Here is a 6027-nt window from a genome sequence, read left to right as displayed (position 1 = left end):
CAGATGTAGGTGATGGGGAGGAAGGCAGCAAATCACACTGCCACGTGTGTTCCTATGCAACAATTTTGCATGTTCTTCACATGTACCCCAAAACCTAAAATGCAATAAAATAAATGGGGGGAAAAAAAGAATCCAGGGATTTATAATTGAAGAATATTTGCCCTTCAGCAAGCATCCTCAGCTAATTCAAATACCAGTTAAATCATTACATCAAAACCTCTTCAGAATAAATACTCCTTAACTTAAAAAAAAAATTGTAATAGATTCCAGGAAAGAAAAGAATGGCATGCTATAAAAAAATTACATGGAATGTACTTGAGATGAGCTGGTGGGAGTCAGCCTGAAGATTCCTCACTTCATGACCATGGAGCTCATCTTCCCCTCCTCCATCTTTGGGCATTCCCCACAGCTGAAAAGAGCTGCTCCACTCAAGAAAGCACACCCTTTATGGAACAGTCAAATTAGATGGCTGGTCCACATGGGTATAGAAAGGCCTGACTTCCTTGCCTCAGGGCAGGACAACTCTGAAGACCATCCCACCCCCAGAGCTTCCGATGCGGTTGGCTGAGGCCTCTGGTGCAGCTGCACCACAGTTCAACTTCTCCTTCTGGCCAGTCCTGCTCTCCTGACTCTTATAGGAGAGGATACTTGATCAGAGGATACTCTCCAAAATACCTGCATGCAAATCTCAGAGCCTGGCTCCCTGAGTACTTGACCTAGGATGCAGCCCTTACCAAGAGGTGATATTTAGCTGAGACAAGCAGTGGGAAGAATAGGGAGCTGGCTTTGCAAGCAGAGGAAACAGCATGTGCAAAGGCCTGGTGAGGGAAAATTCTGGGAAATATTGAAGGAGATAGGGACTGATGTTCTGAGGGTCATCCTGCTCACACTGACATGCCATATCCTCTATAGTATGACTTGGTCTTGCCTATCCACACACATTCTGACCTGGTTCCTCATGCAAACTGTACACAAGCTAGACCAGTCTCCCATAGCCTCTGAGTCCCTGACTGCAAGTTTCTTCCAGCCTACAGTGCCTTCCTCTTCTCCTGGCATCTGCTATTCTTAGTAATTTTTTTTGAAAACTTAATTCCAAGCTGATGATTTCCCTACAACTTAGCCCTTTATTATTAATCATTCTCTACCATATAGTGCTTTGAGTTTTAAAAAATGTTTTGCTGTGTAATCTTCACAGGCCTGATGAGACTAAAAGATGCTTCATGAAAAGAATTGTTTAGGATTTTCTTTTTTAAATTTTTTTTGATTGTACTTTAGGTTCTGGGGTACATGTGCAGATCATGCAGGATTGTTGCATAGGTACATACATGGCAAGTTGGTTTGCTGCCTTCCTCCCCCCATCACCTATATCTGGTATTTCTCCCCACGTTATCTCTCCCCACCCCCCACCCCCACTGTCCCTCCCCTAGTCCCCCACAACTGACCACAGTGTGTGATGCTCTCATCTCTGTGTCCATTGTTCTAATTGTTCAACACCCACCTATGAGTGATACCATGTGGTGTCTGATTTTCTGTTCTTGTGTCAGTTTGCTGAGAATCATGGTTTTCAGATTCATCCATGTGCCTATGAAGGACACGAATTCATCGTTTTTTAAGGCTGCGTAGGATTTTCTACAGAATTCTCTGTACCTGGAAATAGGACCGAAGGAGTCCTAGCTCATCAAATAGGGTATCAGTGTGAGTTCTTAGTGACAGACAGCTTGACTTTTTCTAACTAGTTTAAGGAGGGAAAAAAATTATTAGAAACTATAGTGTGATTAATAGAATATCTTGGAGAGAGAGAGAATCATGTTTGGAGGCTTTTCAGGTAAACAACCTTCTTCACAGGCTATTGGCAGTAGCGACATCACTTGCCCCAGACTTTGCAGCTCACACACAGCACTGATGCTGAGTCAGGAAATGTCACTGCTGTACTGGGGCCTCTCTTATACCACCTGTCAGAGTGGAGTCTGTATGGCATCTGCTTCATTGTGTCACAAACTTGTGAGTCAGTCTCGCACGTGGGCGTCTGATTTGTAGAGTCTAAATCAGGTATTATATTGCAAGAGAAACTGGGAAACCACATATCTGGCTGCTACTGTAGGGTGGTGTGGATTCATAGGTAAACATTGAAAGCTTAGGAGAGGTGTTCAAAGGTAATGAACAACCCAAAATATTAGCTAATTCTCACTACACATGAAAAGGAGGCTTTAAGGGCCTCTTATAACAGCCTAGGAAGTTAACCAACATTTAAGGTTATGATGTACTCCACTCTCTCATGCCTTACATCCAATTCCTGAGAAAGACATGACTCACTTCATAACCTTCTCTAAAAATATTCTGTCTCCCTTTTTATCAGCCTAGCACAGGGACTGGCAAACTACAGACTACAAACCAAATCCAGCCCACCTCTTGTTTCTGTAAAGAAAGATTTATTAAACCATAGCCATGCCCATTCATTAATATGTTGTCTATTGCTATTTTTACACTATAACAGCAGAGTTGAGTAGTTCTGATAGGGACTTTTGCTGATAAATCCTAAAATATTTATTAACTGGCTCTTTATGGAAAAGATTATCTGTCTTCTGTCCTAGTCTGAGACCCCACCATCTCTTTCTGGACTACTGCAAGAGCTTTGTAAAAGGCCCCACATTTCCTATAAGATCCAACAATCTGATGTCACACTGTAGCCACAGCACTCACTGCAAAACATAAATATGACCATGTCACTCAAGACAAAATCATTCAGCAAATTCCCTTATACTTAATGTAGAGAAATACCTTCTATATAGCAGTAAGACCCTGTACAGCTTGTCTCTACACACATGGTTGTTCAAAGGGACAGTAAGACTGAGTGAAAGACACCAACAGCCATGGTCAGAAGATGTATGTTTCTTTGACGGTCAAAGAGAAGAGGTGATGTTCTCATCAAGTATGAGATGACAGCTTGCTCCTAGGTACTGGATACAGAGAGGCACTTTACCATTTTCCAAGTCCATCACATAAACAGCAGCTCACGCTGAATATAGTGAAGATTCAGACAGCTGTAAGAAGCTTGCTGATATGGTGTGGCTGTGTGCCCACCCAAATCTCATCTTGAATTGTAGCTCCCATAACTCCCACCTGTCACAGCAAGGAACTGATGACAGATAACTGAATCATGGGGGAGGGTCTTTCCTGTGCTGTTTTCATGATAGTGAATAAGTCTCATGAGATCTGATGGTTTTATAAAGGGGAATTTTCCTGTACAAGATATCTTGCTTGCTGCCATGTAAGACATGCCTTTGCTTCTCCTTTGCCTTCTGTCATGGTTGTGAGGCTGCTTCAGCCTTCAGAACTGTGAGTCCACTAAACCTCTTTCCTTTATAAGTTACCCAGACTCAGGTATGTGTTTATTAGCAGCATAAGGACAGACTAATACAGTAAATTGTTACCAGGAATAGGGTTCTATTGTAAAGATACATGAATATATGGAAGCAACTTTGGAATGAAGTAACACACAAAGGTTGGAACAGTTTGGAGGGCTCAGAAGAAGATAGGAAAATGTGTGAAATTTTGGAACTTCCTAGAGACTTGGAGAGTTCAGGAGACAGGAAAATATGAGAAAGTTTCTAACTTCCTAGAAACTTGGAGGGCTCAGAAGACAGGAAGATGTGGGAAAGTCTGGAACTTCGTGAATACTTGTTGAATGGCTTTGACCAAAATGCCAACAGTGATAATTGACAGCAGAGTCCAGGCTGATGTGGTCTCGATGGAGATGAAGAACTTGTTGGGAACTGGAACAAAGGTGAGTCTTGCTGTTTTAGCAGAGACTGGTGGTATTTTGCCCCTGCCTAGAGATCTGTGGAACTTTGAACTTTTTGAGAGAGATGATTTAGGGTATCTGGCAGAAGAAATTTCTAAGCAGCAAAGCTTTCAAGAGGTATTTTGGATGTTGTTAAAAGCATTCAGTTTTATATATTCACAACAATATCATTTGGAATTGGAACTTACATTTAAAATAGAAGCAGAGCAAAAAATTTCAGAAAATTTGTAGCCTAACAATGCAATGGAAAAGAAAAATCCATTTTAACTAATGAAGAACCAAAGGTTATCCTCAAGACAATGGGGAAAATGTTCCCTGTGCATGTCAGAAGTCTTCATGGCAGCCCCTTCTATCACAGGTCAAGAGACCTGGAGGAACAAATGGTTCTGGTGGCTGAGCCCAGGGCCTTGCTGCTTTGTGCAGTCTTCTTTGGACTTGTTGCCCTGTGTCCCAGCTGTGGCTAAAAGGGAACAATGTTCAGCTTAGACTGTTGCTTCAGAGGGCGCAAGCCCTAAGCCTTATTGGCTTACATGTGATGCTGGGCCTTCAAGGGCACAGAAGTCAAGAATTGAGGTTTGGGAGACTTTGCCTAGATTTCACAGGATGTATAGAAATGCCTGTATATCTAGGCAGAGTTGTGCTGCAGGGGTAGAGCCTTCATTGAGAACCTCTGCTAGGGCAATGCAGAAGGAAAATGTGGGTGGGAGCCCCTATAGAGAGTCACCACTGGTACACCGCCTAGTGGAGCTATGAGAAGAGGGCCACCATTCTCCAGACCCCAGATGGTAGATCAACCAACAGCTTGCACTGTGCACCTGGAGAAGCCACAGACACTCACCACCACCCCTTGAAAGCATCCCGGAGTGGGGCTGTACCCTGCAAAGCCACAGGGGTGAAGCTGCCCAAGACCATGGGAACCTACCTCTTGCATCAGCATGACTTGGATGTGAGACATGGAATCAAAGGAGATCATCTTGGAGCTTTAATGTTTGAATGCCCCACTGGATTTTGGACTTGCATGGGGCCTGTAGCCCCTTCAGTTTGGCCAATTTCTCCAATTTGGAATGGGTGTATTTACCCAATGCCTGTATCCCCATTGTATCTAGGAAGCAAGTAACTTGCTTTTGATTTTACAGGCTTATAGGCAGAAGGCACTTGCCTTGTCTTGAATGAAACTTTGGACTGTGGAGTTCTGAGTCAATGCTGAAATAAGTGTTTGGGGGACTGTTGGAAAGGCATGATTGGTTTTTGAATGTGAGGACTTGAGATTTGGGAGGGGCCAGAGGCATAATGATATGGTTTGCCTGTGTTCCCACCCAAATTTCATCTTGAATTGTAGCTCCCATAATTGCCGTGTGTCCCAGGAGAGACCCAGTGGGAGGTAATTGAATCAAGGGGCGGGTATTCCCATGTTATTGGGATAGTGACTAAGTCTCATGAGATCCAATGATTTTACAAAAGGGAGTTCCCCTGCACAAATTATTTTGCCTGCTGCCATGTAAGACATGACTTGACTTCTCCTTTGCCTTCTGCCAATATTGTGGAGTCCCAGCTATGTGGAACAGTGAGTTCATTAAACCTCTTTCCTTTATAAATTACTCAGTCTTGGGCATGTCTTTATTAGCAGCATGAGAACAGACTTATACACTTGCCTTTGCCATTTTTCTATTTCTGAAAATAACTTCCTGCCTCTCCCTATCACCTAACCTGCCCGTCAAATGTAAATCCTCTGAATGTGCTTTTGTTTGCTCATCAGGCACAAGTGATGAATGGTTATCATCCCAGCACATTCCTCTTTACTGCAAGACTAGATCAATTAATGATTAATTTTCTAGTTACTGAGAATTACAGCAGGTCCTTCCTTTTAAATATTTTTATATAAATTTAAGAGGTACAAGTGCAGTTTGTTACACAGATATATTATGTAGTAATGTCTGGGCTTTTAGTGTAACCATCACCTGAATAATGTACTTTGTATACAGTCAGTAATTTCTTTTTTTTTTTTCCCATTTATTTATTTTATTGTATTTTAGGTTTGGGGGTACATGTGAAGAACATGCAAAATTGTTGCATAAGAACCCACATGGCAGTGTGATTTGCTGCCTTCCTCCCCATCACCTACATGTGGCATTTCTCCCCCTGCTATCCCCCCCAGCTCCCCACCCCCCACCGTCCCTCCCCTATGTCCCCCCAACTGACCCCAGTGTGTAGTGCTCCCCTCCCTT

Source organism: Cebus imitator, unplaced genomic scaffold (assembly GCF_001604975.1).
Source record: "Cebus imitator isolate Cc_AM_T3 unplaced genomic scaffold, Cebus_imitator-1.0 Scaffold11, whole genome shotgun sequence".
Lineage (NCBI taxonomy): Eukaryota > Metazoa > Chordata > Mammalia > Primates > Cebidae > Cebus > Cebus imitator.
The sequence above is the reverse complement of the archived record's forward strand: the minus strand, read 5'-3'. Positions refer to the sequence as shown.